Genomic DNA, 19717 nt, shown 5'->3' with positions numbered 1-19717 from the left:
TAGCTTGAATTTAACCTGGTGCAGGCAAGCATTCACTATGAAACCTTTCCCCTTATCTAATGGCACTACATGTGCAAATGGCTTTCAAGATCTGAGACTTTGTATATGCATACAAACATGGTTAATGGTGGCACAGGCAGTGGGCACTACTGCCTCACAAACTCTGGAGTCCAGACTGGGGCTGACTCCTTCCAGTGTCCTCCCACCTCCTGAAAGACATGCGGATAAGGATTGTGTGGCTACTGTACTGTAATCTGACCTTTGTTGAAGAAGGGGGGTTTAATGGGATTTTATACTGTAGGAGGGTGGTTCACAGTACAGCTTTTACTGGCTAAGGAACTGTAGGGAAACAGTGGCCTCCTCTTGTCTAGAGCTGTCCCGATCTATCTATCCAAGAATTCAAATGGGAATATTGAGATTGAGAGTCTCAATATTCAATATTCAATATTGAGATTCCACAAGTGTGTGCTTAAAGTTTGGAATGTGTAGCTATGGTTGTCCAGAGGAGGGAAACACACCAGTGGATTATTGAAGGTCAGCTTGGGGAATTCTGGAAAGCACTTTTCAATCATGAACTGAGCCCTGTGGGTCTTACAGGTACAGTGTAGTTAGAAGGTTTATATAATCTGCTGTGCTGTGACTGCACACCATGAAACAATGAATTTTTGGTGCACTCAAATGGGACCATGAGGATAGTGTTCAGAGGGCACTAGATTCGCCAGTTGCACATTCTGCAAACAGTGTTCACACAGACTTGGACTAACACTGTCAGGTGTGCACTGTACTTGTGTATTTAATTCTGTCCTTGTGTAACAGACCTTTTTAAGATTGTGTTATTAATACCAGCAGTGCTGCCTGATAGCACCAGGGTCCCGGGTTTGATTCTGACCTCAGGTGCCTTCCTGTCTGTGTGGAGTTTGCATGTTGTCCCTGAGCTCACTTGGGAGTTTTTCCTTGTTTTCTTCAGACCTCCCCAAGACAGGAGGCACAGGATACACCAGAATGAGAGGAGGCACACAACCTAGACTGAAATCCAGTGGCTGTAGCAGTGATTTGTAAATTGCATTCAGAGTAGAAAAGAGACAGAGCCTACAGGACAGGGCCTCCTTCTGCCACCACAGTATTTCTTGAGCTCAGGATCTCCCACTCCTTCACCTGAGCTCTCTTCTTCCAGCCTATATCACATCTGACAATTCAGTCAGCACACGCAGATCCCCGAGTCTGAACATTCACTTTCATACTTCAGCTTTTCCCGAGGAATTCCTTCCCCAGCATCTACCAGCCATCTCCATTCTTAGTTTGGAATGGGTAAGAGTATTTGCAATCTGAGCTACACCCCCAGGTGATAATGGATTGTGTTCTGTGAGTACAGTATGTATGCTTACTCAATCATTATACTGTATTACTATCAAAGAGCAAGACAGCAAAGCATTTCTAACACAACATCCAATTCAGGAGATATGACAGAAAACCCTGGCACCTCATATAGCCCCCATGCTAATTTTAGATTAATTTGTACATAACGCCATATATAATTCCTTCACACCATGGTAAATGAGTATACATGGATTGAGATAACGGTTTGACAACACCACTACAGTCCCTACACACAATTAACACATTTAAAGTGATAACATACGGCCCGATTTCAATTACCACTTCGAAAAGGCGTTTCAGAGCACTTCATACTCGACATTGTTCTAGTATTGTATGCGATTCCTTTTTTTAATAGAAAAGAAGCGCCTCGCAGTTTCCGAAAAAGCCGAACACCGCAGAAGGAGCAAGTGTTAAAACGTTGCCTACAAGTCCACAACTGTAAGACAAATTTGCATAAGATAGTTTGGTGCAATTTGCATTAGCCCGTTATTACACTTTTATGTTTTTCTCTCGGGTGATAAATTCTGATTAACACCTTTTTCAAAAGTTTTCCAAAGAAATTTCATTTCAGTCCCGAAAGCACACAGGTGAACGTTAACAACCGCTCCGCTGGCCATCGATGTTGTTTGCACATGACCGGAAGTGCAGTTTGTTTTTGAGCCAGCACAGGGAAGGATTCAGTCGTAAATAAGTAGTTTACCAAATAGTTTTGGCGGAAATATCACTTTTTCCATTGTCGTGTATGGCGATGTTATCTTTGTACATTTTCATGGACTTGCAAAGGTATTTACCAGTAAGCAGGTATTTTAATTGAATAATTGTGTTGACAAACGTGAAACGATTTCAAAGTAACCTCAGCATAGCTGAGGATTTATGTGAAGCTCCGCCGAAACGAGTACCAACTTTCACGGGCTTTTTATAACTGCCGTGGCACTATGCGTTGTTTGTTTAATCAGCTGTGAAAGGTGGTCTAATTTATTATCTTTTCCCCTATTGCCTAATTTAATGGCGGCGGAGGTACGAGGTGAGGGACCCGAGCCCCAATGATTAATCACGGAGAATGCAGGTGACAGGAGCGGAGCGTGCTGTCCCGAACTCGCCTTCGACTGAAATTCAGCCCGGCTAATTGACCCTCCCTCGGTTCGGCAATTAATCATCTCCATAGCCCCCTCTCCCCCCCCCTTCACCTTACCTTACTCGGTTTTAAAAACAACAGACACCCCAGGGAGGAGGCTGCTGAGGGTAGCTTTAATAAACGTAACTGCATCTGTCGCGTTAGTGGCAATTGGGTAAAAACGTAGTGCACCATTATCCATACCGTATAGATAACGTAAACAGTATGTATAAAGAGACCCGCATACAGTAACAAGACGACGAAAGAACCACCTCTTGTCAGAAGCACACTGTGTTCGGGTTTAGGCCAAGCTTGAAGATTGTCTTGGCCCAGCACTTGTGGCTCAAAATATGTGGCTGTTTGACAGATAAAATCTGTAATTTACACGCGCAGACTGCTCGTGGTTGTATGGTGGCTGTAAAATACTTTGGAACAAGTAAAGGTTAATTGCACGCTGAAAAGCATAAAAAACAACAACAATTTAATCTGTTAAGCCTTCTTCCTTGCATCTGAAGAAAACCCAGTACCCGAAACATTGTATTTCTTCTTTCTGTACATCACTTGCATCACTGCCAGACGTCCCATAGAACGTGCAGGTACTGTACAGAATGTTGAACTGGCTCAGGTAAGTAGTTTCCCAGTGAGTCTCTGCTAGTCTTAACAGTATTAACAGAGGCTCAGTGGGTCCGGCAGCGTTTACAGGTAACCTTTAATGTCCTGTAGTGCCCAGCCAGTGTGTCTATTAACCCCTCTCTCTCAGTGCAGTGTTAATGTACTGGAGTGTCCAGTCAGTGTGTCTGTATTAACTCCTCTCTCTCTCAGTGCAGTGTTAATGTACTGGTGTGTCCAGTCAGTGTGTCTGTATTATCCCCTCTCTCTCTCAGTGCAGTGTTAAACAATTTCTAAAGGACCAAAACAATTTAACTATGATCAGTTACCAAGGTAGCATGTTCAATTAAGAGATCACTTAGAGTAAAAATCCGAAAAGCCTTCAGCCTTCAAGGACCAGTGTTCTCTTTGTTGAAAGATTTCTTAAAAATTGATTGGTGGCTTAAACTAGTGTTCCTGATCTTAAAGCAACAGGTGACCTAGGGTGACCTAGAAGAATAAATGGGGTTGGAGCTCTCCAGATCCAGGGTTTGAGACCCTGTGCTGTACTTCTGTGTTACCGATAGAGCCTGAACTGAATCTGTAATTTGAATATAAAGTAGTCTAAAAATCTAGCTTGGTAGTTGAAAAGATTTTAGTTTCTGAAAGATGAGAATCTAATTACAGAGGCAAGATGTGATGTTTCTGAATCTATAAAGAGCCCATCATCAAATATAATGGCCATCTCGTTTTCTGTCATTCTATGTAGTCATCCATATGTTCTTTGTCAGGATTTAGATTCATCAGGCTCCAAATGTTGCCTAGTACAGTATATATCAAATGGATCACAGAAACCCTTCTTGGTTTGATTTCTTTGTGCCCTGTTGTGAAGCCTGTGCCAATTTTCTGATTTAAGTACATCAGGACAGAAATGGGAGGTATGTTGGCTGAGCATGGTCCTGGGTTCACGTCTGTCCTGTGGCACCCTGTGTGTGGAGTTTGCATGTTCTCCCTAAGTTTTTACATCAGCTTTCTCCAGGTACTCCGGTTACAGGTACAAAAACAAGCTTAAGTTAAATATGTTGATTGGCTTGGTTAGGTTACCCATTCTGTGAGGAGCAGGAGCAGGGTCTTTGTCATGAGTACAGTGGCTCTGCAGGTTTTTGATCATTTTCAGGTGAAGGGGTTTAAGTTAAGTCGGTGCTATTCTAACAGAACAAGTGTGTAAAAATGGTTGCCTTTAGGACAATGCAGAAAGCACTAAAACCTTTGTTTAACAGTAGAAATTAATTTGTGAACCAATTTGTGCAGATTGGTTTGTGTTGTATTCCAACAGTAACACTAACTTACACGATCACCAGTTTAACTTTTTTGCTTTTGAGAGGTGGATTGCTTTCTGACAGCTGGCGTTTTCCCACACATCAGCCAAATCATCTTCTCACGCTGGATGAGAAAGAGCAGGGCATTTTTCCCTCTGAGCTGCTTGACTGAAACCACTGCTGATCATCGGCCATCTTTGTTGGAAAAGTACTGTGCTCTGATCTGGGGAGTCCTGCAGTGGGACTGGGTCGTCACCTTCTCTGGTTATGACTGTAGACCAGCTTTAAATTACTTTTACAAGCAGGAGTATTGGTTTAATTAATGGAGGTTAAGAAGAAAGTAAGACATCTTGCACACCCAAAGGATGTGTACCAGGCCTGGGGGCTGTTTTTATCAACAACAAATCGCCACTGTAGAGCAAATCTGTTGTTAATGCCAGCTCCTCATTTCTAAAAGGCTGGTCGGACTGTCTCATCAACCGAGTGACCGCTGTTGGTGGTTCTAAAATGAAAAGGCTTTAAAAAAAAAAATCAAAATCCTGGTTTAATACCCCTTTGTCATCAGCTGTGGAAGCCTGTAGGATTGTGCAGCTGGGTGAATGAGGGGGTGCAGACACACATCGATCATCACGAGCTTCGCCAGCAGTTCCAGCGCGGCGTGGCCTGGGCCTGCAGGTGACACCGCAGAAGCCGCGAGGCCACTCAGGCCCCATCCGAGTCAACCTAGACCATCTGTGTGTAATTCCAGCCCGGCTAACGAAGCGCCTGCTGCTGCCAACTAATTACTGAGCGACAGCAGCACCTTGTAAACAGGAAGAGGCAGAGTGGCATGGTGGAGCTGCGGGCTAGTGGGTGTTAATCAAGGCACATGTTATGCTTCTTCAGTGGGGCCGCCCTCTGGAAAAAGAGGTGTCAATAGTCCAGCAGGGTGTCACGGAATCGGGGTTCCATCTACCCTGCTCTGGTAGTGTTTGCTACTCCCAGTTTTAAATGCCCGTCCACGCTACTTCCACTTGTGAAGAAGTCCACTGGCTTGACCTTGTCAGTGCTTCTGAGGATTTTTCATATTTGGATCAGGTCCCCTTGCAGTCTTCTCTGTGCAAAACTGAAAAGGTCCCATCCCTTCAGCATGTCAGTATAGGACTTTTCTTAAAGGGCCTGGAACATATCTTTTGTTCTCTCTGGGCTTATTCCGAAGAAGCAATAGCATTTCTAGATTGTTAGGTCTCGCCATTTTTCATCTTTGGTTTATGCCTTCCATTACGGCATTATCATTCATCATATCAGACACCCATAAAGTAGACAGGACGCCACAAGACATGGGTTGGGGTATTTCTTGTATTTGAGGTTGAACCAGAGTGCTCACAATAAAAGACTGTAGGGTTTCAAAAGCAAAAGAAAGACTGGATACAGCACTTAATGCCCTAGTATTTTGCATTGATTCTATTAAATGTTTCAACCAAGACCAGTCCTGGAGAGCTAGGGTCTGTATTCAAAGAGAGTATCTCCCTATGGATAACAATGCTAATGTATAGGCTTGTGTTGGCCAAGATGCCAGGACTATTATTCGATTATTTCGATTCATCATGCTGTTCACAGAATATTAAGGTTTCATTGAGGGGCGAGAATTTCAGGTGTGAGAATTGTGTTTTCTGCGATGGATGCATCCCTTTCCACTGCCATTCCAGCCCTTTACTGTCGATTAGATCCATCACAGTGCTTAATAGTCGACTACAGTCTGCTAACTCAGGCTTGCAGTTACATGCTGGATATTTCTCTCCTTGTGCAAACAGGAGAACACCCCCCTCAGCTTCTAGCCTTTGTTTCAACCTGTTTTTGAAATGATGTGTTGTGGCTGAGAGTGTATATACAGTATGTCTCTCTAATTAACACCAGCTCTCAGAAGTCATAAGCAGTAAGGGGAGGATCTGTTTGAGGTATCTGAGAATGACGCAGGAGCTGCTAACGAGATGCACAGGAGCAAGACCAGTTGCGCCACAAATAGGGCTAGAAGACATTTGAGTCGAGTGAGGTTTGGAGCCAGAAACGATACACACAATGGGCAAAAGTGAGCTGCTTGTTTGAGAACGTGAGCCTGTAACTGCACAAACATAATGGACGTACCCCTGAACTTTCTTACACAACACTTCCCACACGCATGCAACTGAAACCCATTCATAATAGTAATAAGAACACTGTGCAGTACAGAAGGAGCAGGCAGTATCGTGCTGAAGAATACAGTTCAGTGGGGTCTCGTCATTCATGAGGGTTCAGTGCATTGAACCACATAAAACCAAGTCCACTCCTATACCGTCACATAATGTACTGCAGTATATGTACATAGTATGTAATATGCATGTATGGGTAAAAGAGACACAAGTATCGCTTTTTTATATGATAATTAAAGTACGAATGCAAGGGCAGTAGAACTGTCAGGAGCCTGTAAAGTCCTCTCCAGCATGTCATTCCCCACACTGCCGACACAGAGCCATCATTTCAACACGACAATGAGACCACATGCTGATGCAGATGCTGGGTAGTGGATACTTGCGCAGGGGTCAGAGAGAGGCTTATTCACTCTCTAGATTCATCTCATGATCCTAGTCTGTCACGCAGCTACTTTGAAAGTTGCAGTTAAGCTTCACTTCAGTTTCAGCCAGCTTTTCTTTTCTTCTAATATGAGAGCCGGTTGGCCAGACCGAATCACGATAAGCCAGTTTGTAGATGTTGAGACCCTACCGTACAGAGTACTGTATATGTATATTTCAGTTGATATAAATGAAACGCATACAGGGGTTTGACTATACTTTTTAAAAGATGAGTTGGACATTGGTGGTCGACTTCCACCATGTAGCCCAAGCTCCAATACACACGCATACACACGCATGTATGCACACACTTATACATGCACACACACACACGCACACACACACGCTTGCACATACAGACACCGCATGTCAGAATGCAGATCTCTCTTCTCTGCGGTACGTCCCCTCACACCAGCCATGTGAACATGTGGTTTCGCTTTCTGCACCAGGAAATGGCAGGACAGAGAGAGCAGAGGGGAAAAAAAAAACGCAAGAAACTGGGAGCAGGATAAATGATTTCTCCTCCCAGAGGGTGCCTTGGCCATGCCAGGCCACTCCAAAAATAACTGCCTTTCCTCCTCGTGAGAAGCTCGGAGTATCTGGGAGAGAGGGTGGGAAGAGAGACTGGGCGGCTCGGGCAGGAGAAGCGAGAGAGGGGCAGAGGGAAGAGAAAACGAGGGAGGGAGGATGGGGAAGACGCCAGCACGAGGGAAAAGAAGGAAATGAATAAAGGAGAAGCTTAGAGCCAGGGAAACGGGGCAAAAGCACTGGAGCTGGCCAGAGTCTAGGGAAGAGTCAGGCAAGGAGAGGAATGGGAATGCGGAAAAGGTAGTCAGGAGTGACAGGAGGAAGGTGGGGAGCAGAAACTACGACTTGCACAGCGGTGGGGTACAGTGCCTACCGCCACAGTCTCAATCAAATTCTTTACTCTTGCACAGAAGGCCTGGAGGTGACCCTGATCACCCCCCTGTAAGTACACTTCCTGGCAGAGAACTGTGAGAATGCAGAAGCTGTTTTCACTGGTGTGTAGTGATAGCAAGATGAATGGCAGTCTAAGGTCCAAAAAGAACTTCTAATCATGTGTCACACATGCTAATAGATCATTTGCCCGATAGTTAAGTCCATGCATCCTGTAGGCATAGCTTCCAAACTTCCTTTTCAGGGTGAGTGGAGTCTGTAGGTGTGAGCCCAGGTCCTCTGTGAACAGGAAGAGCAGATTCGGTGCACGAAACGTGCGCCTTTTGGGGAGGGTTCAGCTTAACAGGTCTTCTGGACATTTCGCTGATGCACTAACAAGGGAATCTGCAACACCAGAGATTTTATCTCTGATTGGACCTTCTATCACTCCAACATTATAGGCAGACCAGAGTACCGCAGCTTGAGACACTTCTGCATCACAGCACAAAGCAGCATTGATTTTGTGGCGGTTCTGTGTCTTTCTGTGTTACTTTTAATTATCCTGTCTCTGTCTTGGAAAACAGGGCTCAGTCACGCTTGGTTCCCTCACTTGTAGCGGGTTCAGGTATTGCACAGTACCTCTGCATGTTAGAAATAAAGCAGGCTGGGGCAAGGCGAGGGCGTTAGCAGTGGAATAATCCGCATTATGCCATGCTTTTCTATTGCTGCGCCTTCACGGTGATTCGACATGGCTGGTTATATGGTTTAAGTTAAAATGTTTCGCCTGCTGTGTCCTACAGTAAGTTCATTGCGCCTAATTTAGTTGAACGGTGCATAGAACAGGAAGAGCCCTTTGGCGCCACCTTTTGGTATCGCCTGCAATCTCCCCAGATTTTGCCTTTTTAGTTCTGTTATTACTGTTAACATTGTTTGCTTCATTTTCTGCATGTTCTAAGTTCATATCACACCAGGGAGAGTTGGTGATTGTATTATGACCTCCAGTCTCTGTCATCAACTCTGTTTATTTTACTTGATAAACATAAATATTGGCAACAGCAGCGTTGCCATGTGGTGGCCACATTTCAGAAGCTAAGCACAACAAGACCTGGCATAGGAGACCTTTAACAAGAATAAGGTGCTGCTTTAACTATTTCTGGTTGACCAGTAGGGGACGGTCTACCTTCTGGATAAGAATTTTCTAAACATCCCAGTACGGTGGGGAAACACTATGCTGTAGGGGGGTCCCACCTTCCAGATGAGACGTTAAACCAAGATCTTGATTACTGTACGTGCAGGGGTGTGAACCCCAATGTCATGGCTAAATCCTACTCTGGGCTTGTGCAATCTGGCTGACCTAAAGTTCCCCTTGTAAGCAGTTTCTCATGTCTTCACTTGATCTCCTGTTTGGAGCTGCTGTTTCAGAATGGCCTGTCAGGTGGACATTGTCTTTCAGACGCGGATGAAGGGAGGTGCCTGCTGTATGTGGAGTGCTTTGGGGTTTTTGGTATGAAAATTCTACAGATGAGCTTCTCAGTCCTTTGATAAGACGTTTCCAGCTTCAGGTATCTTTATCGTACTGTCAGCACTGTGAATTAGGTTGGCTAACACACAATGAACAACCAGGACTGAAACAATGAATCCACAATAGACCAGTACTGTAAAACAGCACTCAGCCACACTGGTGAATGAGAATTGATCTTTTTAATTGTAGTCATTTTTGTCAAATTCCGAGAAGGTTCATTTTTGGATCTTAGCATTAAAACTATAAACGTCCTCAAGCATTAAATCGTAATCATACTAATATGGATTTTTACAATCAGCAATTAGGAGTATACCTACTACTGTCCATTTTTTGTTGCTGGTTTGGAAAGGATGTACATGTAGTACACTGTGGAAGAAATTTCAACCTGTTTCAGGTACCTGGAGGTCAGTGTTTGGAGGGGGAACAGAAGGTATTAATTTAACCATGATTCCTATCAGCACCGATTCAATTGCAGGTCAGCAAGAGTATCTGTGAGAGGATCTGGTCTATTCAGGCTTGATACTTCTGTTTTTGTTCTAGTCTGCTAAGAGACTTGCATGGACTGTCATCTCTGGGGACTTCCCTCACCAACTCAGCCCCTCACCACACGAGAGAGAAATATCAAACGAATACTATACTGTAAAGACAAAGCACGAAACAATGTTGCAATCTGAGCACGCCTTCCACGATAAGATCATCTTAAAAATGACTTGATGAAATCCACAGCGCAAACAAACAAGTAGATCCTGTAAGCGAATAAATAAATAAATTAACATGAATAGGTAATTCTGAATTAATTAAGGAGTCATTACCATATTAATTAGCAGAATCAGAGATCATGTAATTAAAGTTTAACCGCACACCTGCTAACCCTCTGTTTTCTTTAATCTGCCATTGTCTTAGAACAGGCCTCCTTTCATCACAATAAATTGTGGGTAGATTTGGGAAGTGTCACTGTGCAATCTAGTTGATGGGCAGGACCGGTTTAATTGCACAATACATGTGGAGAGCACCTCTCGGTGTGATGCTTGATCATGATTAGCACAGAGCTTTGCATAAGTTAATCACTGCGTGCATGAATTTTAATTGTGTTTCCAGTTTCGAATATGAAACAACAAGAGAATAGCTTGCACAGAATGAGGAAACAAAGTGGGTTGCCCATCTGACTGATTGGACACTCTCAATGTGGGATTTGCTCAAGATCCAGGCATAATGCATTGTCTGTCCTTGGCAGTGTGGCAGCTTTGGTGTTTGGCAACATGTCAATCCAAACCCCACTCAGAAATTCCAAATGCAAGACACTCTGTGGCCAACAGAACAGCTAGCCAGTGCTGCCTCTCACTTTGCAGATGAAGTTCTAGCCTCGTGAAGCACAGCTATGTGATTGCGTCCCTAATGATGGCACAGTGATGCAGTTGGGGCCCTGGGTTCAGGTATGGACCCGGGGTGCTGTCTGCGTGGAGTTTGTATGTTCTCCTCATATTCACGTGGATTTTCCTTCGAGTGCTTCAGTTTCCTCCCACTGTCCCAAGAGTAGGTAGGTTAATGGGCTTCTGGGAAAGTTGGCCCGGGTGTGATTGTGTGTTTGTGTCTGTGTGTGCCCTGAAATGGACTGATGTCCATTGTGTACCATGCTTGTGCCAATTGCATGCTGGGATAGGCTCTGGCTCCCCCGGCAGCCCTGAATTGGAAGAAGCAGTTAGAAAATAAATGGATGGAGGCTTTGATTTTGTCCTATTTTCGTTTTTACCCTGTTATTTGCTTGCAGTCCACTTTTTGATAAACTGCTGGGTTTCCACTGGACGTGCTGTCTGTCTAGGACCCTGGCACCGATGGGTGAAGTGGCACGTCTCTCTGATCCCCAGAGAGGGCTGCTGTGTGGGGAGCAGAGAGCACCGGGGGCCTACTGAAGCTCGCTCACGGGGGCTTTGGGGATCCCAGTCGCCATACTCCAGCCTGACATGGTAATCGCTGGGCTGAAGGGCTTATTCTGTGCTTGGAGTAAACGTCTTCACTGGCAGCCTCACCTTTGCTTCATTTTTTTTCTAAAATCATGAATTCGGCTTTAGTACGAAAAGAGCTAAGTAGTTCTTTTTATGGTCCTGCTTGTATTTTGTATGAACCTTGGGTCCTGCGTTATTAAAGTTTTAATACATTCACTCTTTCTCAGTGAAAGTTAATACTGTACTGTAATCGGTGTCTGTCCTTTTTTATCATATCAGTGCTGTACCAGTATGAGAAAGGAGGAGGAAGACTCCTCAGCATAACGCTACGATGTGTGAGACTTCAGACCCAGGCAACGAGTCCTGTTAAATTTCTCTTTGCCTTCGGATTTGGAGCTGCGGATAAGTGTCGTGGATCTGGGACCAGGCTGCCAGGGACAGGGAATGGCGAACAGGGGGAGACGTTACTGAGCTCGAGAGGGAGTGAGAATGTCAGGCAGCGGGTGCAGGAAAAAGGATGGAATAAAACATCTCTGGGAGAAGGAAGCGAAGGCTCTTTGAGAAAGAAAAACACTCAGAGGAAAAACTGGCTGACGGGGGGAGAGGGGAGGAGGAAGGAGGGGGAAAAAAGAGGTTGGTGAGGGGCGGAGAGGGCAGAGCAAATTCGGAATGGGGCTCCTGGGGCACCCTGTCCCGGATTCCTAGGCCATGAGGCCGGAGCAGTGCTCCCCTGCTCCTGGTACCTGTGGATCAGTCTCAGCAGTGGGACAAGCCCTTTGGCTGCTCCCCTCTGACAGCTCAGGAAGCCTCCCTGGTATATTTCATATCCTCTGGCCAACTGTAAAAACATGCAATAAATCCATCACCTTTCAGAGCAGAGCTAGGCCGCCTGGCTCAGGGGGAAGAGCAGAGACGGAGCTACGCTGGAGGGCTGAAAGGGCGAAAGAGGAGAAATGCACACACCGGGCCGATTAACTTCAGTTTCCCTAACTTTCAAAATGTTCTTCCTGTGTCTTTCCCAACATCAGCCCTGCCTGCTGTGCTCGCGCCTCATGACATTGATTCTCTGTTTGATTCTCGGTGGCTTTGGTTCCCTGACTTCAGAAAGGATCTCTCAAAGCTGGTCGCCAGGAAGTGGCATAGGGAGCAAAGTCTTGATGTACACTGCACTAAAGCACTGTGTGACGTCTTTATGCATCCCCAGACCACATCCTCTCTTGTCCTCCATCGGGGAAAAACAAATGCTGTAAATAGCTGGGCAGCATGAAAACAGAACAATGCCAGGAGAATGAGCTACAGGGGTAGCTCAGTTCAGAACTCCATTTTCAGGCATGGCTCACATGTAACCCGGTGTTTTCTGGTTGATAATGCAGTGCTCAGGATGTCAGGTGATCGAATGGATGAAGTTAAAGGGCTGAGATATTAACAACAATTCTTTGCCTTGATATAGAGCTGTTCATCCAAAAGGATCCTAGGGCACTCTCCTCATAGAAGAGTACCCAAGTCATCCATCCCTGAGGTGCAGTAACCACCTGGTTGACATGAGGGAGCTGTAAAGGACCAGCAGATCAGGTAGAAACATGAGTAATTGCTTTCCTAGTGGAACTAGCCGCGGTAATTTGGGGGAGGCCAGATTGTGCAAACAGGACAGTGATGTCAATAATATCCTTCCTCTTCCAAAAAGGGCTGTGGTATCTTTAATTACTAAAATGTTACGGCCTTGGTCTACCATCTCATGTGAAGGACAGCACCTTGAGAGCGATCAAGAGGGAAGGGCACCATCTACTGGTTCTCCAAAATTACTCACATTAGCAACCTGGTTTTCCTTAAGAGTTCCCCCATCCCAGTACTGACCAGCCCCATTCCCATTCCTACTAATCTTCCCAGATCTCCAGGTACAAACTCTCCTTTTGCAGCTGAGTTCAAGGGTAACCAATGAAAAAGGCCTGTCGAGAAAGGTATTAGTTCAACCTCAGAGTTCAAGAGGAAGTGAAGAACAGTGTCAGAGCAGGGTTTTGAATTCCAGTCCTGTTTTTTTTACAACTGAGCTCTGTCACATACCTGATCCCTTAATTAAAACAACAATCTGATTAATTTGAACTCATTGGAGGTTTCCTTTTGCCTGTTCTATTTTCTCAGATGCATTCTGTATTTTGTTCTTGTCACATGATGTCCTTTTGCCTGTAGCCAATCCTGTTTACAGTTAAAAACTAAAAAAATCCCATTAAAATCCTCATTTCAGTCCTGTGGTTTACGGAGCTCTGTGTAGTTGAGTGCCCGTTTACTTTCACAAGTTGTTGAAAGAAGACGCCTCATCGGTTCTTTTCAAGAGAATAGAGGTGTACTGTATGTAGAGTACACTTGCAACTGCAACTCTGCAAAAAATGATGGTAAATAATGATAAGAAAGCATTCCATATCAAGAATAAGCTTTGCTGAACTGCTGGAATTGTATGTGTTTGTGAAATAAGTACCAGAAGTGCAGAACACTTTCTAAATAACATGGCACTTTGAGCTTAACTCCTGCTTGCAAGAAGCCGAAAGACTTAAAATTACAAATTCTTAAAAAATTGAAGGGATCCGTTATGTGATTGAGCTCAGCCAGAAAGCCTACCAACAAGTCTGGGGGTCCAGAGGACCAGAATTGGGCGGCCCTGGTCCAGATGATTGGTTCTGAGCCCTAATTCTGAAGGAGCTCGGCCTATTCTGTTTTCTATTCCAGCTGATCTCTCGATAACTGGACTGGTAATTGACTTACTGTATTTAAGCCTTTTCAGTTGTAGCAGTTGGGAAAAGGTGTTATAACTGATCCTTATCAAAATGCTGCTTATTTCTGGAATCCTGTGTCCAAACAGGCACAGGAAACAAAGAGGAACCCCTCCCTGGTCCAGAAGATCACACACACTTCGTCACACAGTGACAATTCAGAGATGCGGAGATGGAGGAAGGAAACCAGTGGTACTGCAGCAAACCCTAAAAGAACGTGGAGACTCCACACAGAATACAGACTCTGCAGTCTAGAATCGAAACCTAGAACCAAACACCTGTAAGACAGAAGTGCTCATTTCACAGCACTGTGCCATCCTTGCCTTGTTGAAAACTGGCCCCAAAACACATGCTGGCCCACAAGAGTAGGGATGACCTTGAACGAGTGCAGCAGCTGGGTTTACCAGTCGCAACGCTGAAGGAAAAAGGCAAAGTGGCATTTCAGCTTCAGGATGATTAGTGAGTTCTGCTTGTATACATCAACACTCTGTATCATGAAAGCATAAAACATCTTACTATTTATTTTTGAAATGTTAAATTAATCTAAATGTGCCCCCGTGAGACTTGAATAATATGCAGCTTACGGGTCTGCCAAAAGACGAAATGTGATAGAAAATGCAAATATCTGCATTGTTTGAAACATCAGACAGTGCATTTTATAATGTGAATGAAGAGGAGTGTCATGCTACTTTAATGTAATTGATAATACAAAAGCTCTTACGTGGTTCCTTCTAATTCGTTCACGCATTTCTAATATTCAGACAAAAAATGAAAGCTTTTTTTTTTCAAGACACGTTGTCCCCCCCCCTTCAAACATTTAATTTAACATGTGGCGCGGGATGATAGCTCTCGTTTTGCCGTTTTGCCTGACGTGGGAGTATGTCATTGTGGCCACCAGATGGCGCCAGCACATTTTGCAATCGTTCTCGTCAGCCCAGGAGCGTAAAACTGGGGCACCGGTTACAGCAAATATTTGGGTTCCTATTTCCTTTCTGTCGCTTGTACGCTTCGATGGCCCTGAATGGTTCAGTTCTTTAGTACAATAAGACACAGGAAAGTGTTGGTTTGTTTTGTAATGCCGTTGTCAATTGTTTGAGAAGCTCCTTTTCAAAACATGACACAGCTGCATGTGTATGTGTATTTTCCCGATCACTCTGGAATATCGCAAGGCAGTGAGAACAATCTTACTTTAGAGAACGTCACAGGCGATTTATAAGGTAATTCAGGTAGGGCTGCAGTTGGAGTTGGATACACTGGCTCTCCTCCTATATGTTAAGCAATCTGGAAGTCGTTTGGGATGGAAAGGTCTGTATCAATGCAACATTCTTTTTGTTTTACATCTTCATCTTGTCCAACATCTTTTCGTTCACTTTCACAAACATGTATTTGGGTTGTCGTATATTTTCCCCAATATGAAGCCTGTAGTTGTACCACGCTACTGGTATGAGGTCCTAGTGGTCAAATTAAGCCACATTAAGAGCAGCCCGTCCAGGGAGAGCCGGACATTTCCTCTGCAATTTCCTTCCCAGCTTTCTGTCCATGATCGTGTTTTTTTCTGGCGGGAAAAACGCAGGGTGATGAGAGCCCCATGAATCCAGCCCTGGATTTGAGAAGATACTGACATCTAGGAAACTGCCAGTGTATCTTAGTTTAAGCGGTCAATGCACTGCTAATTTTATCAATTCCTTAATGAGTTTTGTGCACCCAGCTCCTCGCTGGAGACGGATTGCTATCGACATTTTCTACCATGCACAGTCTGGACACGTGATTGATTTCCTGGAAAGAGAAGCGATTTTCTAGGAAGCAGCGCTCTGTAGCCCTCAGGACAAGTGTGTTACCTGCCATCTCCCCCAGCTCGATCTCTCACAACTCCAGGTGTTCAATTATATCATCCTCTCCTAAGGTTTTGGGGAGTAAAGTCAAAACTCTTATTTCTGCCTTTCAGTTAAGTGATCTGTGTTTGGATCATGAGATTAATACGAATGATAAGTGCAATACAATGTAGGTTTTAATTCTGGGTAATTACAAACATACATTTGATCATATAACAAAACATACATTGACTTCAATCCAGTGATTTCTAGTGGCCTTAAGTATAGAGATGTTAACTCTTAAGTACATTTCAGAGTGCAGAAGTCAGTATTTGGTTGTACAGTATGTGCCTTCAGCATATAATTGCATCAAGTCACTGACTCACTGAGCTCATAAAACTTTTGGAGCTACTTGGAGTTCTTTCTCTGTTCTTGGCCTGCTCAGTGTTCAGTGTGCAAAATGCTGTTCAACTGGATTTAAATCTGGAGTTTGACCAGTTGCACTGGTGTATGTTCGGGGTCATTGGTTATTGTCATGCTTTGTGGTGAAGCACCACCCAGTATGTGTTCTCTCTCATGCACAACAAGAGCTGTGAGCTGCATCACGGTTGAAGATCAGCGAGCCAGTTCCGGAGGCAGCTCTTCGTACCCAGACAAGGCACGGCTTCACAGGTGAGGTAGTGTTCTCTGGAACTCACCCAGTTTCTTTCATTCTCCATACTTCTTCTCATTCGTCCATTAAACTTAATGACAAAAATCTCCTTCTGTGTACTTCCAGGCAAATTCTGAAGCAGAAGTGGAGGTAATGTAGTGACAGTATAACCCACTGCTTGATAAGCAAAACACAAACAGGCCCTGAAGAAGGTCTGTTCGTGTACTGTTAGGTATAAACTCCTCATCACCCTATAGCCTGAGCAGTGCTGAGGTTCCCCTGTCTGTGCATGTTGTGGTAGCCCAAGGTCCTGGACGTGGGGTGTAGATAAGATCACTTTTATTAGCCATATACAATTTTTTGCATTAGGAATTTGTGTTTTTACATACCCCAGCTTGCTCTCCATGAGAGACACAGGTATACAGACGGAGAGAGAGAAGCTTGGGGTCAGAGTGTGGGGTCAGTTGGAGCCCCTGGAGCAGTTGGGGTTAAGGGCCTTGCTCAGGGGCCCAACGGAGTAGGATTCCTCTGCAGGCCGCGGGATACGAACCGGCAACCTTCCAGCCACAGGTGCAGATCCTGAGCCACAGAGCCACTGTTCCGCCCCATAGTTGAAGAAAGATGAAGTCCTGCTGCAGGGGCGCTCTGAGTGGCTGTGGGGGTGCCCTGTGTGAGGACCCCAGCTCTGGGGGGTGCAGCTCGCGGTTGACTCCGCCGGCCCTCCCTCCCCGCTCCTGGTGCCGACATGCCGGACCCGGGCCGCGGCCCGACACACAGGCAGGTGCTCTCCTCTGGCGATGTCATCACCACCCATCTCTCCTGCGCCTTCGCTCTGGCGGTGGGGATTACAAGCTACGAAGAACAGCTACATTATTCTAAAGCCCAGACCTCCTACAGAATTCTCCCGGCGAGCCAGGAAACGTGCGTGAGGGATAGAGTTTTAAACGTTTGCCAGTTCTCTTACCTGAGAAGCCTTGTTTGGTCTGGAGTCTTCAGAGACCGGGGAAGCATGTCACTGCTCTGTCATTCGCGACAGATTAGGATCCCAAACTGACTGGAGCTTCTGAAAATGAATTGTGCCACAGGCAAATCCCGGGTTTGAATTTTGAGGCCCTGATTGCAATGGCATCTCTGTCGTTTCAAGGTAACGGCTGATGATTTTACAAAAGCTTTTTTATGTTTTGCTTTTGGCGGCATTTTTTTAAGCGGCATTTACTTCTTTTGAAGTATTATTAAGGTTCCTTTATAGGACAGAGGATATTCCAGATGAATTCTTTGAGGTTCTTTAAAAAGGGTTTTTTGTTACCAACTGTGCTTCCTGTAAGATCTGTACTTACAGTAGGCCCTCATTGTGTTTCCTGTATCTACACCTACATGTCTCTCCGACCATGTGGTTCTGGGTTAAGTGTTCAGTGCTTTCTGTCGCATTTCTCCAGACCTGCCATTCCTCTGATGAAACGCTAGGGGGAGACAATTACAGCATTTCGGCATTGATCCAGAGAAGAGTCGAAACATTTTTGCTTCACGGCACTTTTAAAGCGCATTCACCGACGTCACCGCCAGGTGTCTGACCAGATTTCTCTTTGTCACAGCTGCCTTCCCTTTCCTCCAATCCAAACAACTATCCTGTTTGTAAACTGAGCTCCCAATAAGTAACGGTTCTGTGTATTATTTTTTTTAAATAACTGTGCCTGGTGTACTGGCTTGATAAATCATAACAATATAATTTCTCACCTCTCCACTCAGATTAAAGGCCTCTGAGATGAAGTCTTAATTCTCAAAAAGATTTAAGTTTAGGATTCCGGCCCATTAGATTTTGCAGATAGGCTACAGTGACGCAGTGGTCAGCATTGATGCCTCACAGTGCTGGAACCCTAGATAGAGTTCCTGACCTGGGCTGCTGTCTGTGTGGAGCTTGCATGTTCTCTCTGTATTCAAGTTTGTTTCCTCTGGTTTGCTCCCAGAATTGGATTCTGGGAAAACTGGCCCTGGTGTGAGTATGTCTGTGTGTCTGCCCTGCGATGGACTGGTGTCTCGTCCCGGGTGTACCCTGCCTTGCGCCTGTTGCTTGATGAGATAGGCTTCCTCTCCCCTGTGATACTGAATTGATAGAAGTAGTTAGTAAATGGGGGGATGGATAGACTATATACGATTAAGGCTGTATATGCATAAAAAATATTTGTACAAATATTGGCTGTGGCTCCTTTAAAGCTCTCTGCAGGTGCTTGTCCTTATTATACCTTAATATTGAGTTTTAACCTCCAGGAGCCAGGATTTGGGACAGCTGGCCACATTTTAAAGCTTTTTTTGTTGTTGTATAGATAGAAGGCACTGTACCCCAGGCATTCCACTGAGACTCGTTGTCTCAGGCTTTTCTCTTCTTTAATTAACAGGCTACTCACAGAGACTCCACTCTCTGTCCCAGCTCTGGGGAGCGGCAGAGAACAGAACGAAACCACCAAAGCTGTAGTATTTATGTAGATAGAAAAAGAAATCCCCCTGCTGCAGCTCACGCCATTTGAAGTGGAACTCGTTAATTAATTAATTGGAGTCTCGGCTCAGATTGTGTGGGTCCTGGTTAGCAGCTGTCCCTCAGCGCCTCTGTACTGACTCAGCAGCCATTGGCAGGGCAGCTGTGTTAGATCAGTGAGATCGCACAGATCCTGTGAATAGTGGCACTCTCTTCACAGGACACCATGCCCTGAATGTGCAAAAATAAAGCAAAGGAATACAGGACAGCATACTTCCAATTTGCTCTTGCCTTGCTAAAGTATTCAGACCAGTTTTCACAGTTTGTTGCTTTGTAGCTTGCAGTCATCAAAAGTTGTTACATACACAACCTACTGCACGCATTCAGAGCAAGAAAAACGTAAAACAATCATATGAAAGAAAATTTGAATGTCACGATGTGGTCATTCAGACGCTTGTCAGTCAGGCAGCTGTGATGAACCTAAATTAATTTAGGTGCATAAACTTAACTTTACAAGTTAAGCTGAATACCCTTTATCTGCGTGCAATCATAGCAGTTCACATGATTTCAGAATAAACACACCTGTCTGAAAGGTCCCTCAGTCAGGTAGTGAATTTCAAGAGACGACTCATCCATGAAGACCAAGGAGCTTTCAGAACTAATCGGGGATA

The sequence above is a fragment of the Lepisosteus oculatus genome, chromosome 2, assembly GCF_040954835.1.
Source record: "Lepisosteus oculatus isolate fLepOcu1 chromosome 2, fLepOcu1.hap2, whole genome shotgun sequence".
In the NCBI taxonomy this organism is placed as follows: Eukaryota; Metazoa; Chordata; class Actinopteri; order Semionotiformes; family Lepisosteidae; genus Lepisosteus; species Lepisosteus oculatus.
Note: the sequence above shows the minus strand (reverse complement) of the source record.